We start from the raw sequence: 18,289 nt of genomic DNA on the forward strand, positions 1-18,289 counted from the left end.
CCGTCTGCTCTAACAGCCACTGTGACCAGAGACAGTGCGGAATCCTGACGAGGCATAAATACAGGGCTGTCGGCGGTGCAGGGGAGAGCCAGACACAGGTGTGAACGCCCCCCAGTGGGAAGACTCGTGCCGGACGACCACTGCCTCCCACCCCAGGAGCACACCTCCGAAGCCCAGTCCCTCTCACACATGCCTGGCGTTCACACGGTGTCACGGAGGGACTTCTGCTCAAGGAAAGAGGCCGTCGCAAGGCCCCATGGGATTTATCTTCCAGAAGGGACTGGCCCTGACTCTGGGGATGGCACCGAGTCCACCTCTGGCTCTCAGGGTATAGAAGACAGTGAGGGCAAAGCTTGACAGATTCTGGAATCTAAATGTCACTGCCCAGTGCGTCTGCTTGACGACATTCCATGGGACCATGTGCCTCTTGTTACGCATTTGTCTTAAGAAACTGCAGAGACTGGAGGAGATGAGTGAATTGGTTGTAAGAGACATCGGCAGAGCCTGGCCCTCCTCCCCCTGTGGTACCCACCAGCTGCCAGCTCCTCCGTTTCTACACCTTCCCTGGTTCAGAGCCCTCTGCCTCCCTGTGCTGCGGGCTGGAAGGGCCTCGCCGGCAACTGGAGGGGGCTGGGGTAAAAAATTCCCCGGGCTCCTTCCCTCCCTGGCTGGAATAAGTCTCCGTAGGCTCCTGGGGATCCCACAGGGGGACTGAGCCCCCTTTCTCACATGGTGGCCGGCTGGACAATGCAGAGTAGGCTGGTTGCCTCCCCTTCCCTGTCCCGCTTCCCTCTCCCTTGCTGGCAGGTAAGACATCCCCTTCCCAAATGGACTGTCTGCACCCAGATCCTTGTCTCAGTGTCTGCTTTAGGGCAACCCAAACTAAGACAGTTGTGTTGGTACAGCTCCTATCCGACAGGGGTTAGTTCTTCTGGAAACCAACTCCTGGAACGGCATGCGACGTCTTCGTCGAGGAGAGCAGGGAGTTAATTCCACTGGGCTCCACTGGGCATCTCAACCCTGTGCGAGGAAGGGGAGACTAGCAGGGGCTGCCTGGGAGTCTAGGAATGAAAACCCAGAGAGTGAGGCTGGCGGGCCTACAGGCTGAGGTTTTCAGGAGCTGCCTCTGGCGGCCGAGGAGGGAGAGCAGATTTTGCACACAGGGCAGCTGGTCAACTGGTCTACTTTTTCCTATGCCCCTCCCCCAACCCGGGAAAGGTTAAAGGACCCCACAGTGTCCCCAGGAGAATTAACGAGACGATGTATGAGTGGACCTTTGGTGATTATGCTGTTTCCATGCAGATTTGTTGATGATAACGGAATTCCCACTCTGGTGAGGGGTGCTGCTAGCGGGGGAGGCTGTGCAGGTGTGGGGGCACGGAGGCTATGGGAATTCTCAATTTTGCTCTGACTCTAACGCTGCCCGAAAAGCTAAAGTCTATTAAAAAAAGGTAGACAAGTCTAGGTTTTTGGAAACCGAGCGTTATGGAAAACAAAATGGACTCGGTAAAATGGGAGATTGTATCAGGAAGACGATATTAAAGGTAAATTGCATATACTGTGAAAGATGTTCACCGTATCTGATAGACCATTCATCCATCACGGAGGGAAGATAATCACAAAGCTGGAAGGGGGAGGGCGGGCGGCCACCTTCCCAGCCCCTCCCTCCCACTCCCCCCCCCCCCCCCCGACATTTCTTCTTCCTTCATTTTGGTACAAACACCCTGACTGCCCCTCCCCCATCTCCATGACAGTCAGCCTGTCCTCAAGGTCAACCATCCCCTGGTACGCGGGGGTGCTCTGAGTCCCTCACATCTGACTCTGGGCCCGCACAGACCACTGGGACCCAGGCTCCCCCCTCACCTACTTGTGACCTTGTCTGATTTTGTGAGCTGCTACAGAACCTTTCTTTTTTTTTTTTTTTTTTTTCAGAGTTACTTTTTCCTATTGGTCCCCAACCCCAACAGATAAAGAGCCTATTTTGGAAACAGGACACTATTGGGAAACACACCTTACTAATGCTCGGTGGCAGGTGCCAAGAGTCAGGGCCTGGGGGTTCAGCTCCTGCCCCCAGCCGCTGCGACCTGCGGAAATGCCTGCAAAGGTGGACACCACGGCTCGCAGGAAGTCCTGGTCCTGCCCGCCAGGGTTAGGTCCGCAGAGATAAAGCAGATGGGCTCCCGAAACCGAAGCGGAGACTACAAGGAAGCACCGTCCAGTCCCCCTCGCAGGAAGGGGACGTTAACCTCCGAGGAGGAAGCAGAGCCGGAGTTTGCCCTAAGTAACTGGGCGCAGAGCACGGGAACAGCCCCAGGCATTTTTACGTGGAATTTAATATTTACGCCAGCCTGAACTCGTGGCAGTAAAGCTCTGTTTCCTGTCTTCTGGGGAACGAGGTGGGGGCATTTCCCAGAGAAGGCAGGCAGGCGTGAATGAAGAAGGCTGTGAATGATAGCAATAAAACCCCGCTCTCGCTTTATCCCGTCCTCGCCGGAAAGCCCTTGCTCAGCAAGTCACAATTACCTGAGATTACACACCCCATGCACAAACAGGCCGGTTCGCAGGGCACGCTCGTGCTTTCTCCGTTTGCTTAAAAACCCAAGACGGATGGAAAAGGGAGCTGGAGAAACGTCCAAGAACTAAAGACAAAGGCGGTTTCCCTAGCCCAGGACGAAAATAGATGTGAATCATCAGAACCCTCTCCTTACAGGAGGCCAAGGAGGCATCCCCCTGCCCACCCCCAAAGCCGCTCAATGTAAACCAAGAAAATCCACAGTCTCCAGGATGTCAGACCCGCTGCATATCTAGTCACGGATATTCATCAGTCCCAGAGTCTTACTTTGTGATGCTGAGCATTATACAGTGACATTATATAGTGACATTATAAACAATGTTTTAAAACTGTCTATCCTCGTAATAGTAGAGCATCTTTATCAACAGGTAAATACCCTCATCTTTAGTTGTTTTTTTTTTTTTTTAAAGATTTTATTTTATTTATTTGACAGAGAGAGATCACAAGTAGGCAGAGAGGCAGGCAGAGAGAGAGAGAGGAGGAAGCAGGCTCCCTGCCGAGCAGAGAGCCCGATGCGGGACTCGATCCCAGGACCCTGAGATCAAGACCTGAGCCGAAGGCAGCGGCTTAACCCACTGAGCCACCCAGGCGCCCTACCCTCATCTTTAGTGACAGACAGAAGGCATCCCACGGTCGGGGGGCTGGTGACGGGGTATCTGGAAGGCATTCAGCTGTAGGGAACTGGAGGAATTTCTCCAGTTCTCCCAGCTCCCGATCCCTCCCCGACGAGAGCAATCTGGACTTAGGAGAGCGTGCTCAGGTAGCTGGTCACTTTGAAAGAAGCTTCATAGTTTTTTTTTTTTTTTTAAATATATACCAGTTACGCATCACTGAGAGTACAGATTTTACATCTGCTGAGTATTTCTGTCAATAATAAGAGCCATGTTTTAAGGACATGGATATTACTGGCAAGTCGAGGAGGTGATGTGATGTTCTCAACGTTTCTAGTAGCCACAGAAAGGCCCGAAGTGCCTTTCCCTACCCCATGACTTGCAGTGGCTGTGACTGTGGTAACTTCTGCTACATGTCCCCCCACCCCCGCCCGCCTCCAGTCAGACCACCTGGCTTTGCTCTGGGCGGCCAGCCTCCCACCAGGCTCTGGGGGGAGGCTGCTTCTGCACTGGTCCTCTGGGTCTGACACAGGACTCTGGCGTGTGGTTGGTGTAGACTGGAGCCCTGGTGTGCTCCGGGCCAGGAGTGCTGCTGGAAGCCGGGGGAGGAAGCCCCTTGGGGGTGCAGTGCTCCTGAGCCGTGCACCCCGAGTTCCTGCTGGCGGTTCGCTATTTGATGTCAAGTTCTGCTTGAGAGCAGAGCGGCGGGGGAGTGGAGTAAATGTGCAGGAGGAGAGAGGACCCCGAGAGGTGCACCGTTGTGGCACCTGCAGGGCTGACGTCACTGGCAGGCACCGTCCTGGCCGGCTGGCGGGGCGCCCCTGCCAACGGTCTCTATGTGGGTATTTGCCTTGCACACTCGGATCCTGCTCTGGGTTGGACTCAAATCACACCTTCCCCTGGATTTCCCAGTTATGGGAGCTAACCAGTTCCTTTTTATTCTCATGCCATCTTGAGTTAGGTTTCATTTGAAACTACAAGAGCCCCGAGGGATGACTCCACCGCCATCCGTGGGAGTAAAAGCCTCGGGAGCAGCCTTTCTGACCGTGGATTTGGAAGTGACACCTTTTCTCTTAGGGGAGGGGAATTCGAGAGCTGCAAAGGCCCCTTCTTGGAAATGCCCCTCCCTCCCCAACCCTGTAGTGCTCACGAGGAACCAGCTCAAGCTCATCAATAATAAGTCAACACAATGTCATTTCCCATGAGAAGGAGGTGTCTTCCCCCGGGACTCAGGTGAGGCAGTGGACACTGTCCCGTGGAGATGGGAGGTGATGGAGGACACCCGACAACTTGGGGAGCTTCCCTGCAGTGGGACCGTTTCTAGTGGGTGCTGGATTAGTCCACCTCTGCCTGCGAGGTCAGTGGGGACGGGGGCATGGTGGGCAGAGAGAGGATGAGACGAAGCTGGGGTGAATGGGGTCGGGGGTGAGGGAGGCACTTGCCCCTGAGTTGGGTTCCTGTGCTTGCTGTCAGGTGATGGGCACAGGCTGACACGCCCTGCTCCCTGGCCGCTGGCTCCATCCATACTCCGTTCATTAGCAGAAAGACTCGAGGGCTCAGACCGTTCTGAACGGAGGCACCTGCACCCCGAATCCCAGTGTTTGAAAGCAAAGATCCCTCTGCTTCACATTTCTTTACCGGTGGCTTAGAAATGCACCGTCCCTCAGAAGCGCGTGGCAGAATGTTTTTTACCCTTTTAATAAAAATCCAAGGGATGTACCAATGAGCTTAATAGGGCTGAGTTTTTATAGAAGCAGTGTGGTTTGATACACCTCTCTCTACGTTCGTTACGCCCGTGTTTCACATACTACGTGGCAGATGGGACGAGCGGCGAGCTGAGCAGAGAGTCTCGCTACCCAGAACCAAACAACGTCTGTTAACACGGAAAATCGAGTGGCAATATGACCTTTTTCCAGGAAGGGGGAGTTGGAATAACGCAGGTGGAACAGAAAACACTCCCTCCGACTCTGCTGCAAGGCGCTTTGCCCCGTCAGTGCGCTGCCCCTGGGAGGGGTACGCCCGGGAACATGGAATAAAATGGAATGGGGAGCTGCCCTCCTGATTCTCGCCCCGGAAGTTTCCTTTCTCTAATACGCAGTTCACTGAGGGAAGATACGGGGGTTTTGCTTTATTTCTATTTTTTCTTAGTCACATGCCTTATTTTCCATCAGCCCGGCTGCACAGAGAATACAATCTACTTCTGGATCTGAGCCCAGCCGGCCCCCCGCAGGGGCGTGTGCACGGTCCTGAGGGCTGGTTCTCAGGACACGGTGAAATCCGCCAGAAATCTGATGGGCACGGAGATGCAGGGATTCTCTCGTACCTGCCCGAGGCCCCTTGAAAAGATGCTGCTCTGAATTCTAATGGTGTCTGTTATGGGCTGAATTGTGTCCCCCAGATTCTTACATTGAAATCCTAACCTCCTGGCACCTCAGAATGGGATCGTATTTGGAGACAGGGTCTTTAAAGAGGTGATTGAGTTAAAATGAGGTCCCAGCTTGCATTTTCCCCCTGTGTCGTTTGCTCACAAAAGATTGTGCCCAAAGGGGGGTTTTCTTCCTCTGGCCTGCCTGACTAGTTACGAGGCACATGACCACGGAAGAGCAGAGAAGACTAGACTATTGACTATTGACGTCCCATATCCCTGTGCCCGAATTCATGAGAACTCCTAACTGGAGAACCCAGGGAAGGACCTCTTCAGCTGTTCCGCACTCGGGCTGTGACCCAGTGCGGTGGCCTGTGCTGCAAGCCAGGGCGTGCTGTGGCCACTTTGCTGTCCCTAGGGTCCAGGTCACTGGGTCCATGTTCTGGCAGCCAGGAAGGGAGCTCTTCCTCGAATTCTGCCCTGTCCATCCCAGTTGGGTCTGCTGGAGCGGACTTCCTCCTCCTTCCAAAAGCTGCAAGATGGCGATCGTGCCTGTCCCTCTTGTGTTCCTTCTCCAGGCCCAGCTTCTTCCATGGGCCTCATATCAGAGGGTTTCGAGCCTTGCCTGTCCTTACTAACAAACGTCCTAGTCCTTTTTACTGAGCGCTTACGAGGTGGCAGTCGCTATGCGAAGGTGCTTGTGGAGCTCAGACACAACGCGATGTTGGGAATCCCCTCCGAGATGAAGATACTCAGGCGTGGGGAGGCCACCTCTGTTTCCCCCAGTTTCACAGTTGCTAAGTGGCTGGATAGTCTGGTTTTCTGTGATTCCAAAGTCCTCTTCCCCCCGACCCCTTTTAAAATTGTGGCAAAATACCCGTGAAGATTAACTACCTTCACCATTTTAGGTGTACAGTCTGGTGCTCTCAAGGGCACGCATCATATTGGGTGACCCCAACCACACCATACAACACAGAAGCCTTCTTGTAGAACTGAAACTCTAACCGCTCAATAATGAGCTCCCATCCCGGTGCTCTGCCCATCCCCCACCCCCATAACTGGTGACCACCCTCCTAGCTGGTGTCCCATAAATTCAACTACTCTAATGACTCATATGAGTGGAATTGGATAGGATTTGGGTTTTTGTGGCTGGCTTATTTCACAGAGCAGAATGTCCTCAAGGTTCATCCCTGTTATCATTGGTGTCAAAAAGTCCTTCCTTTTTAAAGACTGAATAATATTCTATTGTCTGTACCTGACACGAGGGCTGATCCATTCACCTATGGATGGATGCCTGGGTCGCTTCCACATTTTAGCTAATGTGAATAACACTGCTATAAATACAAGTGTACAGATATTTCTTTGGGACCCTGCTTTCAATGATTTTTGGTTCTCAGAGGTGGAATTGCTGGACCCAATGATAATTCCATTTTTAATTTTTTGACGAATCATCATCCTGTTTTCCATGGCAACGGTACCATTTTAAATTCCCACCAACAGTGCATAGAGTTCCAGTATCTCCACATCCTTGGCAACACTTGTTATTTCTTTTCCTTCCTTCTTGTCTCTTTTCTTTCTCCCTCCCTCTCTCTCTCTTTCTTTTTATTCTACCGAGTGTGAGTTCGTATCTTGATGTAGTTTTGCTTTGCATTCCCCTAATGATTAGTCCTGTTCGGCATCTTTTCATGAGCGTACCGGCCATATGCAGATCTTCCTTGTAGAAATGCAAAGTCCTCCATGTGCCGATCCCAAACAGAACCTTTTCCCGGGTTGCTCTCCTTGAACACACTTGAGTCTGGCAGCAACCCTCTGAAAAAGAGATGCCCAGAAGCAGCACGGAAGCCTGGCTCACAGGATGGTGGCCCCAGTTCCATATGCCCGTCGTTATACTTGGAGATTCTCTTAGCTTCTCTCAGAGCCAGAAGATACCTTTGCCCAAGACTGAACTTGCAGTCAATGAAAGTCTCCAGGCCCTTGAAAGTTGCCTTGAACTGGTGTAAAGCCAGCTCTGTCGTTTTGAGTCAGAGGACATTTGGCCATGTTTTAGCCTGTTGTTCTATCACAGGGTCTCTTGACCTTGGCACTGCTGACTTTTGGGGCTGGATAATTCTTTCTTTCTTTCTTTCTTTTTTTTTTACAAAGGGGCTGAGCTATACACTGTGGGATGTTCAGCTGTAATTCTGGCTTTTGCCTGCTCAGGGCTGGTCGCACCTCCTCCCAAATGTTCTAGATGTTGCGCAATGTCATGGGGGGGGCAATATCACTGCCGATGAAGAACCGCTCTTCTAGTATATTTCAGACATCTAAAGATGGGTGACTTCTTCTTCTTCTTCTTCTTCTTCTTCTTCTTCTTCTTCTTCTTCTTTTTTTTTACAGTGTGGGGATATCCAAGATTTTCTAGTAATGAATAATGTCTCTTAAAAGTCTCTGTTCTTTCCATGAATCCAGGCAACTAGAGAAAGAGGTGGACATAATGAACTGGGAAAGAGACAGGGTCAGGAACTGAGAAGAACACTTCCCAATAGATTTGCCATTTATCTGACACGGACAGGGGACCACCGAATGCAGAGCGAGCACTTGGATTCTGTTACATGGGATGATGAGGTCCACGAATCAGATATTTATTTCCTTGTAGCGAGAATGAAATTATTCATTTCATTCTCCTACCAGCACGCATGACTAGCTTTGGACAAATATAAACAGGTCTGGTTTAAGAGGCTCACTGCGGACAACGGCGGAGCATTGATGTTCTAGACAGAGAAATATACAAGGGGTGCCTGGGTGGCTCAGTGGGTTAAGCCGCTGCCTTCGGCTCAGGTCATGATCTCAGGGTCCTGGGATCGAGTCCCGCCTCGGGCTCTCTGCTCAGCAGGGAGCCTGCTTCCTCCTCTCTCTCTCTGCCTGCCTCTCTGCCTACTTGTGATGTCTCTCTGTCAAATAAATAAATAAATAAATAAATAATCTTAAAAAAAAAAAAAAGAGAAATATACAAGGTCCTGGTGGACATAAGGATGATTGAGACACACGTCCTGAGCCAAGGCAGGGTTTCCCAAATAACAATCAGTGCCTGCAGGACGCTCGGTGTGGAGATGTGAGGTGTGTGTATGGGTAAGGCTGGGTAGGCAGCGCGAATCAAAGGGAGATTTCTAGTGACTCTCTTCGATCGGGAGAAAAGGATGGCAGCTGTAACAAACTTCTGTGGTTGCTGTAACAAATTTCCACAAACCTAGTGACTTAAAACAATGCAAGTTGATTATCTTGGCGTTCTCAGGTCAAGAGTCTAAAATCAAGGTATGGGCAGGGCTGCCTTCCTTCTGGGGGCTCTAGGGATGAATCTGTTCCAGTGCTCTCCATGGCACCCAGAGGTGCACCTATTCCTCTTCTCAGGGTCTCTTTGTTGCCTGGTCCCAACCTCTCATCACACCTTTTCCAGCTCTGAACCTCATACCTCCCTCTTACGAGGATACTAAGGTTATGTTGGGCGCCCCCCCCCCCGATGGTCCAGGATCGGGTTATAGCTCAAGAGCCCTAATGAGTCACAGCACAGAGATTCTCTTTACCCCAGAGGGTCACAGATTTGGAGGTCCCAGGGACAGGAATGGGGGCATCTTCAGGGGCTGGGGGGCCGATTCAGCATAGCATGGTGAGCAGGAAGAGAAGGCCTGAAGGCTGTGAATTCACAAAGGATGTGGCTAAGAAGACGGCAGGTTCTTGCTAAGATACAAATCACCCGATCTACTGAACAAGCAGGTTAACATCCGCTGTGCAGGAGAAGCTCCTTTAGGGCCCCATCCATCCCTTCTCATTTTGCCTCACCACCCCAACTCCCCGAGCAGAACTGATGTGCCACCAACATGGGGCCATGGCAAAAGGAGGTACAGCTGGGCCATCCCTCTGTCTGTCACTCATCTGCTGCCCAGAGGACACAGCTTGTTTCTGACTACTGTGGTGACAAGGAGCAGGAGACAGCCGAGAGAAGCTGTCAAAATCAGAGAATGGAGAGCAAGTCTTCCCCAAGACTGGGTACCAAACATGCCTTTACCCCAACCCTATGGACAGTCAGCAGTGGCCTTCCTTAGTTCCCAAGGGCACAAGCCCCAGCTTGGAAGAAATAGAAAATGTTTGCTAGGATATTAGAAGAGGATCATGTCCTGGGAGCTACAGCAGGAGGGCACTGGCTGGGAGGGGTTGTTGCTTAGCTGCATGCTTCCCAGCACATGTGTGTAGCCTCTTGTCCTCAGCTGCGTTTTCTGCAAAGTGGGGACAGTAGGCCCTGTCTCGGGGTTGTTGAGAAGACGAAATGATGAAACACACAGAAATTGCCTGGTACTTAGTAGTTGCTCAATAAGGCTTAATTCTGTTTTTCTTTGGCTTTCCATCTGATATCACTGCTTTTCTTTTAAAGTTATACATCTTAATAAAAACAAACAAACAAACAAACCTTTATTTTTGTAGTTTACGTTCTTGGTGACTCCTGGAGGGAGGTACAGGGGTCACGGGATGACAGGTGGAAAGCCCAGAAGACAGAAAGCCTCGAAGTGCAGTGAAAGGTTCAGTTCCTTTACTAGCCTAGAACGAGCACCCCCAAAACCTCAGATTCCATCCTCATAGTCTGTTGAAGCACCAGAGGAGTGAACAGTTTAGCAAACTTTGTGAAAATACACAAGCCCATATAACTTGAAGGGGGGAACTTCGGGTTCAGAGACAAGTCATCAGACGATGTCAGAAAAATCTGGACGTTTCCAAGTTAACGCTGGCCCCTCTAGGAAGTCCAAACCCAGGGACCATAGGTGTCAGCCATGTGCTGGAGGCCAGCTTCGGTGGTGCGTAACAATCAGCATGATTTCACTCACACACTGAAACCATTTTCCTGAAATTGGACCCTTAGTATGAAGTTAATAGGAAAAAATTCCAATTGAACCTTGGAAGATTTTTTTTTGGTTATTACAGTAACATAGATTTGAATTTGGTGGAAAGTGAGCACTGAAGGCTTTCAACAATTTTCCAACAGAGCTTAAATTCCGTTCTAAGAACAGTCCCTATGTCATCACCAGGGAAGGAAGGAGTCCTTAGTCCCTGGAAACGCACTAAGGGAGCAGTACCGCTGTCCCCTGCATCTGGGCCCAGAGTGGCAGGGTCGTGGTGGGCTGGGTCGCAGAACGAGTCCCCATCTGGTGCGGGAGCAGCGCATGCCTTGTTGAGTTCACGCGCTGGGCACGCGGTAAAGATGTCCCTCCACACCCTAACCTGCCCTTCCCAGGACACGAGTCTCCGCCTGTAACTGGCTTGTTCCATGGGATTTGAAGAAGTATCTGAGTGCTCCCATTCTGGCCTTAGGGCGAGAGCGACAGTGCCTTTTATTGTCCTGGTTGGGGTAATCGTTGTTATTTTTGTTCATTATTTCGGTTGTCTGAACAGCCCAACAACAGCAGATTAAAAACTCCACCTGAGAGGAAAAACGTTTGACACACACCTCTCTCCCTTCACTCACTCGAAGTGCTTTTATCTTCTAGATCGTTCTGGAAATCCGTTGCAGGCGTACAGGGCAACATGCGCTCCAGCCCCCTTCCCCAAATGCTCCTGGGAGAAGGGCCCTTGTCTTTTTTTTTTTTTTTTAAAGATGCCAGGAAACGTCTTTATAGGACCTACAGAGGGGAAAGGCTTTTTCATTTCTCCTTGTAAAGAAAAGTGCTGTCTGCAGGGTTAGCTCGATGGAGTTTCCCAGGATGTATTTTGTGCAGCTGAATGGATGTTCTGACAGCGGAACGGGATGTGTCCCGGGTGACAAGTGCTTGTTGGCGCCCAAGACAGGCTCAGGGGCCCGGTGGTCTAGGCCCGTGTTCGCATTCCTCTAAGATTAGAAAAGGAACCCAGTGCCTCTGGGCGAGTCTGTGGAGAGAAAGACGAGCTTCCTTACAGTGCCCTTGTTTCTTGCTTCTTGAAACAGTTATTTTTCGGTTTATAAAAGCGACGTGTTCAGCCTAGAAAACCTGACAATACAAAAGCAGAGTGGGAAGAGAGAGAAGAAAAGCTGTCCATGCTTCCAGGAACCCGAGAGAATCACTCCCAGCCTCGTGGGTTATTTTATTCAGGAGCGTCTCTACGTGGGATTTAAATAATTGGGGTCGTACAGGTTTTGATATCCCACTTTTTCTGTTTCACTTTATATCGGGAACAAGTTCCCCTGGCTTAACAGTTCTTACAAAACCGGGGCTTGGCCCACTATTTATTCAACCCGCCTCCTGTTGGGGGACACTCAGGCTGTTCCCCAGCTTTCTGCTGTCGGGAACGAGGCTCCAGTGGAGAACTCTGCAGGAAGATCCCTGCTTTCCGGTACCCAAGCCTGACGCCACCATTTCTGATGACTTCTTGGAGATGAATTCCTAGGAGTGGAATGACTCGTCTTGAGAGTAGGTAGGGCTGTTGGAGAAAGGCTGCTACATAACACAACACGGCTTTCAGACTGTGGGCCAACACGCCTTCCTCGCCTTGACTCTGTTTTAAAATCACTACTCGCGGAGTTACTCTGCAGAAGGTCCCTGTTAAGGCTGACGCAGTGCCTGAAGAGGCTAACACAGAAGGGTAAGGTAAGTCTCCGTAAAACCCAGGGAAGAGGTTGTAGAACTCCTCTTTGGATCCTGTCTGGAGTCACGGCTGAACCAGAGGGAAATTTTCTTTTGGTTCAAGCACCTTGGTGATTTTAAGATTTTATGACTCTTAGAGCACGTGCACGCGATGGAGAGCGCAGGTCCGCAGCACGGCGGGGACGGGGCAGAGGAAGACGCCTTGCTGAGCAGGGAGCCCGCCTCGGGGCTCCATCCCCGGCCCCGGGGATCATGACCTGAGCCCAAGGCAGATGCATAACCTACTGAGCTACCGAAGAGTTCCTTTGTGATATTTTTATTCAGTTCCTAGCACAGTGATGAGTTTAAACCTAACCGTAGTTTGAGGATACCTCCAGAGATGCTTATCTTCGAAGGTGGGGAAAAAAGTCTACATGAGGTGTTTTCTGTTTGAAAGGTCATTTGGAATTTAAAATAATAATAAATAAATAAACAAATAAATAAAATCACTACTCGACTCGGTGCATTTTCCTCGCTGCAGAGACCTGGCAAAGAGGTAGGCAAATCAGGGAGGGAAGCTCTCACTAGCCTCGTTATTGGAATCCCGGAGATGCGGGCTCTTAGGTCCGGCGGATGGGCTGGGGAACACTGCCAGTTATTCAGAAGGTCTCGGGCTCCGCTCTTGTGACCTGCCCCTCATCCCTGCCTCAAATTCCACGTGCACCCCAGGCACAGGTGGCAGTGAGCTGTTTCTATCGGGGAATCTCTGGGGCCCGTGTCGGTGCTGCTGGTGCTGGTGCCCGAAGGGGCCAGGTTCCTTGCTACTTCTCCACACCCTGCAGCCTCCGTGCTGGGAAAGTCTCTCCTCTCCGGCAAGCCACTCCTCCGTTCCAGAGTTAATTCTTAAGATGGAGCCCAAGGGAAGGTAGAAGGGGACCATCCCTGGGGGAAGGATCCAGAGCATGTAGTGTGCCCTCGAGCATCTCCTGGCCAACATGATTTTTCTACCTGGGTGTCCAGGTGAGCTGCATTTCTCAGCTTCCCCTGCAGCTAGGCTGGGGTCTCAATGCCACTTCTGGCTCCAGCCACAAAGCCCCCAGAAGACCCTCCTCCTCTTTTGTGCACAGCGACCCCGCAGGCCACACCCGGAAGGGACAGCCCCCGAAGGTGGAGGCAGCCAAGGATGTCTGATGCTCAAATGATGCGGACGGAGCCATCTGGCCCCGCCCCTTTCTCATCACTGGCAGTGAGTGATCTGAGGGAACAATAAATATTGTGTTAAGCTGTTGAGACTGGGGGGCTGTCCTTGCTAGGACACTCACTGACAATGTCCGTCTAACTGCGTGCATGTGTGCTGAAAGTTGGGTTAAGTTATGCAGGAAGGTGAAGCCCCCACTGGGACTGGGAGTGGGTGGGGAGAGCCGGCTTGGAGGACAAGGTTTCGTTTGCAACGATTCTTGAAGGATTACAGTCATGGCTAATATGCACAGATTCCTACTATTTTCCAGATGCTGTGCTGAGAGCTTGGTCGGATCAGCCCGTATAATCCTTCCGATGACGCTAGGTATTATCTCCTTTTACATCTGGAGAGAATGAGACCAGCAGAGGCTAAACGACTTGTCCAGAGTCCCACACCTCTCAGAGGCAGGCCGGATATTAAATCCTGCATGCAAAAGCACGACTCTGACCACTATGTTCCTGCAGGTTTCAGCCACGTGGCTGTTATATGGAAGGAGATACGGGGGAGCCACTCGGTGTGAAGGGGCAGGGAGGGGGAGACAGACGTGCAGAATACTTAGCATCGCAGACGGCAGGGCCTCTGGGTGTGATGGGCCCGGCTGTGGAGAGCTCTGGTGGGTCCTGAGGGAGTGGCTGGAGGGCGGGGTGCCCAGGGTGCCCGTCTGAGCACGCAGACCCAGGAGAATGGGACATACGAGGGAGCCACCAGATGTTGGCAAATCCACACAGGGGGTCTGGACGGTCTTGTGTTCGCTTGAACTCCTGTGCCCTCAAAGGCCGGTGCCCGACTTTGCGGGGAGAAGAGGTGCACCGGCGGCTTGGCCTACGCCTAGAGGTGGGCTCTGCGGGGGCACAGAGGACGCACTCCCCGGATACGTGTCACCCGAGCAAGCTGATGAGTGAAACACGCAAATACGTCATTTAGAGGAGAAATGCATCAGGAGCGCGGACCCGTCATCCGACTTCTGTAGGCAGCCCCTTCCCCCCTCCCTGGTCACCTGTCCCCTCGCCATTTCTCTTCCCAGACATCCTGACACCGAGGGCCTCACCTTCCCACGACGGAAGGTCAGTGACTGCAGCCCTCCCAGAATTAAGTAATGACAAAGTGAGTTATTATCCCGCCTGGCTTCTGCTGGGGACGTAATCTGCAGCCGGGACACCTCTCTGTTGGAACGCTCGCACCACTATCTGGGCAGTGACATGAAAAATGTCCCCTAGCATTCCCCGGCTCGCGGCCCTACATCCTCAGTCCTGACAACGCGCTTTGGGGGAGAACAGTGTGGTTTTGTTGAGAAGGAGGGGACGTGCAATTAGATTCCTCTTCAATGTTACATTCATCCTTGTTAATCAAAGATTAGTACCTCTTAAAAAATAAACACAGCTCAGGTCCCCAGGAAGCTGACAGTAGCTCCCACGGCCTGCTTAATGACACAAAATGAAACAAAACGTGCCTTTCTGCCTCTTGAGTGTGGAATTAACACGATGAAATATAATGGCGGCCGGATGGGGGGGGTGGGGACTAAAGGGGACTTTTAATTTGCTTCTTTATTCGGCTCGGTATTGGTGACTTTTTCTACAATGAGCATGCATTGCTCCTTAAAAGGCATTTAAAGGGGCACCTGGGTGGCTCAGTAGATTAAGCCTCTGCCTTCGGCTCAGGTCATGATCTCAGGGTCTTGGGATAGAGCCCCACATCAGGGTCTCTGCTCAGCGGGGAGTCTGTTCCCCCTACCCCTGCTCTGTCTACTTGTGAGCCCTCTCTGTCAAATAAATAAAGTCTTTTAAAAAAAGGCATTTAAATAACTAAATATGACAAATATGAGACTACACTCTGAAAACCTGTGAACAAAACAAGTAGAGGGGGACTTTGCCCAAACCCCACTCTCATTCCACTCCCCAGAAGGAACCCCTATAGTTGGCCGGATGTCTGTCCCTCCAGACGACTTCCTGAGTGTTTTCCATCGATTCCCATAACACCTATTAGATCTGGAAGCAACTTTTTATTTGCTTCCTTCCTGATTCTCTGTTCCCCAAGAGGAAGGGCTTGCTTGCTCGGTTCCTCTCCCACAAGGGCACCCGGCACACAGTAGGTGCTCATTAAACAATTGTTGAAGCAGCTCAAGGCCGGGAAGGCCTGGATGGGGGGAGGCATGCTGTTAAAACCACCAGCGCCTTCTGGCGGGGGTCAGGGGCCCTTTTGGTCTTCAGATGGGTTTCCGTGTTCCATCTGCTAGAGGTGAGCCTGAAGCCCACTGGGGGCGGGAGCTGGAGAGAACGAGTTACTCTGCAGAAGGTCCCTGTTTCTGCTCTTGAGGGAGAATCGGGACACAGGACACCGACATGGGCGAATCACAAAACAACTGTGCTGAGCGAAAGACGCCAGACAAAAAAGAGTATGTGCTCTAGGAGGCAATTTATATCAAACTCTAGAAAACATGCTCTCCTCCGAAGGGACTCGGCACCAACCCATGGATGCCCGAGGGGGAGGGGGCGGAAGGGAGGGTCACAGAGGGGCATGTAGGGGGGTGTGTGACAGGGAGAGACTGGAGAGAGGGGAGGAGTCACCATCAGTGCCGAGGTTGGGGTGCTTTGGGGGAACATATCCTGCAAAAAACACAGAGGGAAGGGGCAGTGAGAAGGATCTGCGGTCGGGGACCGTGGGGATCCAGCCTGAAGCAATTTGGGGCCACGTCACCGTCTCCCCGTCACACCTCCAACATCCTGATTCTGCTGGTGATGGTGAATGTGCACGCGCAGGCTTTTAAGTGCATGCGCACGTGTGTGTACCTGGGTGGCAGGGGGACGGAGCAAAAGGGCGGGCGCAGGATGGCGAGACAACGAGGAAGCGGAAGGAACTTGTCAGGAGTGGACACCGGGAGCCACCGCGCGGGGCCTCTTTCTCCAGCCCTCTGGAACCTGCAAGAATCCTAGGGAGGCCTCTGGTCTGCTCCCGGGCAGGGTGTCAGGATTTATCACAAGCTTATTCAAGTCTCCATGGTTGACATCTGGATGCTCAGAGGCTGCTTTTTTTTTTTAAAGGTTTCTTTTGAGGGTATTTCCTTAGGGTATTATTTTTTTTTAAGATTTTATTTATTTATTTGACAGACAGAGATCACAAGTAGGCAGAGAGAGAGGTGGAGGCAAGTTCCCTGCTGAGCAGAGAGCCCGTTGTAGGGCTCGATCCCAGGACCCTGGGATCATGACCTGAGCTGAAGGCAGAGGCTTTAACCCACTGAGCTACCCAGGTGCCCCGTCAGAGGCTGCTTATTGAATGAAAACAGGACTATGGTTTGATCCATTGTCAGAGAAGCAACTGCCGCCTTATTGAGTATTGACAATGGACGTCGGACAAAGACTGATGGATCATCACTGGGCCTTAGATCACCTTGCATCTGGCAGGTGTGTTTCACAATGTCTGTGTCCTGGAGTCCCGCGTTTAGCAAGGGTTGGTTGGTGGCTTGCTATGGGGGCAGGCACCGTGCCAGAAGTTGGCGAGAAAACAGTCCATGTGACCCAGGCCTTTCTCAAAGGGCTCAGGGTGCGCAGAGGACCACAGAGACCCCATCACACAGGAAGGGACCTACTGCAGAGACTGGCAAACTGTGGTCCAGAGGCCAAATCTGGCCCTCTGCCTGTTTGTGTAAATAAAGCTTTATTGGAACACAGCCATGCCTATCAGTTGATGGGGCAGCTTTTGCCTTATAACGGCAGACTTGAGTAGTTGAGCCCCAGACCCTGTGCCCCACAAAGCCTCTATTCCTTATCGTCTGACCCTTTATGGGAAAAAATTTGCTGCCTCGTACTCTCATAGCAGAAGCTGTGATGGAAGCAACAAGTCACTGGCCCCACTTGTTTTCAAAGCAGCTCTCTGTGTTCTAAGTGAGTGGGCTCGGTGGGTAAGAGTCTTCCCAGGTTTACCTTTTTGGTCCAGAGAGAAGCCAAATGGCTTTCCAGAAAGATGTTCTGCCTACCTCATGAGCTTCTCCGAGGCAGCAGCACCATGAACACTTGGGTGACGCCATGCCCCTACCGAGGGGGCCATGACCCTCCCCCCAGGAGGTTCAGCAGAGCCCAGGTGCTTGGGGCACGGGGAGAGAGGGAAGCATCGTTTACCTTCTCAAGCTCGAAGGGGAGGCTTGCACCAAAGAGGAGCATCGAATGAACAAAAATACTGAATTGGCACTCATTCCCACTGTTTCTTGGAGTCAGACCCTGATGGAAATCCCTTTCTAGATTTTGCAAAAAGGAATTAAATATTAACCACTGGACAGGATTCACTGTAGTCTAAAGCCTGCTGGAAAACTAGCTTTGATGATGACTGCTTATTTCCAATTTATTCATGAATTAAACAAAAATTTGTTGACTGCCCGTGACGCGTCAGGCACGGTTCAAGACTCCCGCGGCCCCTGGCTCCCAGGGGCTCACAGCCCAGGGGGACGGCAGACAGGCAGCAAGCGCGCAGGCAGGCAGGGGCCGTCCATCCTCACTACCCCCCACAGCCCTGGTCTAGGCACCGGGGTCTAGGCACTGGGCATCGAGTGAGGGACCCCAGCCACTGCTCCTGGATCACACAGAGGATTAGGTTCCTGCGAGCCTCTGGTCACCTTTTTGTCAACTAAACCACCCATTACCTGATTTTACGTGCGCTTCTGTTTAAAGACACCGTATGTCCCACACATGGTTGACGGCCAACATTGAACGCATGGCCAGCGGACTGTAATCGGGCGTGAAGGCAGCTCCTCTAGCACCGTCCCTGCCTTCTTGCACGGAGGACCACCAGGCAGCCCGACTCCCAGGGCCATCGGAGACAGCAACATCGCCGCCCGAAAGCACGAGAATGCAAAAAGTGTGGCGCCCCACAAACCTCGAGGGCACGCTGCTTTACTGTACGAGAGCAGAGACAAGAAGGCTGAGCATGGCCTGTTCTGACCTCAGCTGG

At 51.9% G+C, this 18,289-nt stretch overlaps 1 protein-coding gene and 1 non-coding gene across 2 annotated transcripts in view; one reads left to right on the forward strand and one right to left on the reverse strand.

The window, feature by feature from the left end:
* Positions 1-18,289, reverse strand: part of CDH13 (cadherin 13) — a 1,000,495-nt gene that overhangs the window by 53,581 nt on the left and 928,625 nt on the right. The gene's annotated exons all lie outside the window — the stretch shown is intronic.
* LOC122914898 lies at positions 12,083-12,204 on the forward strand. Its single transcript, XR_006385961.1, has one exon. It is a non-coding gene; the product is annotated as a small nucleolar RNA SNORA26 (small nucleolar RNA).

This window comes from Neovison vison, chromosome 7 (assembly GCF_020171115.1).
Source record: "Neovison vison isolate M4711 chromosome 7, ASM_NN_V1, whole genome shotgun sequence".
Lineage (NCBI taxonomy): Eukaryota > Metazoa > Chordata > Mammalia > Carnivora > Mustelidae > Neogale > Neogale vison.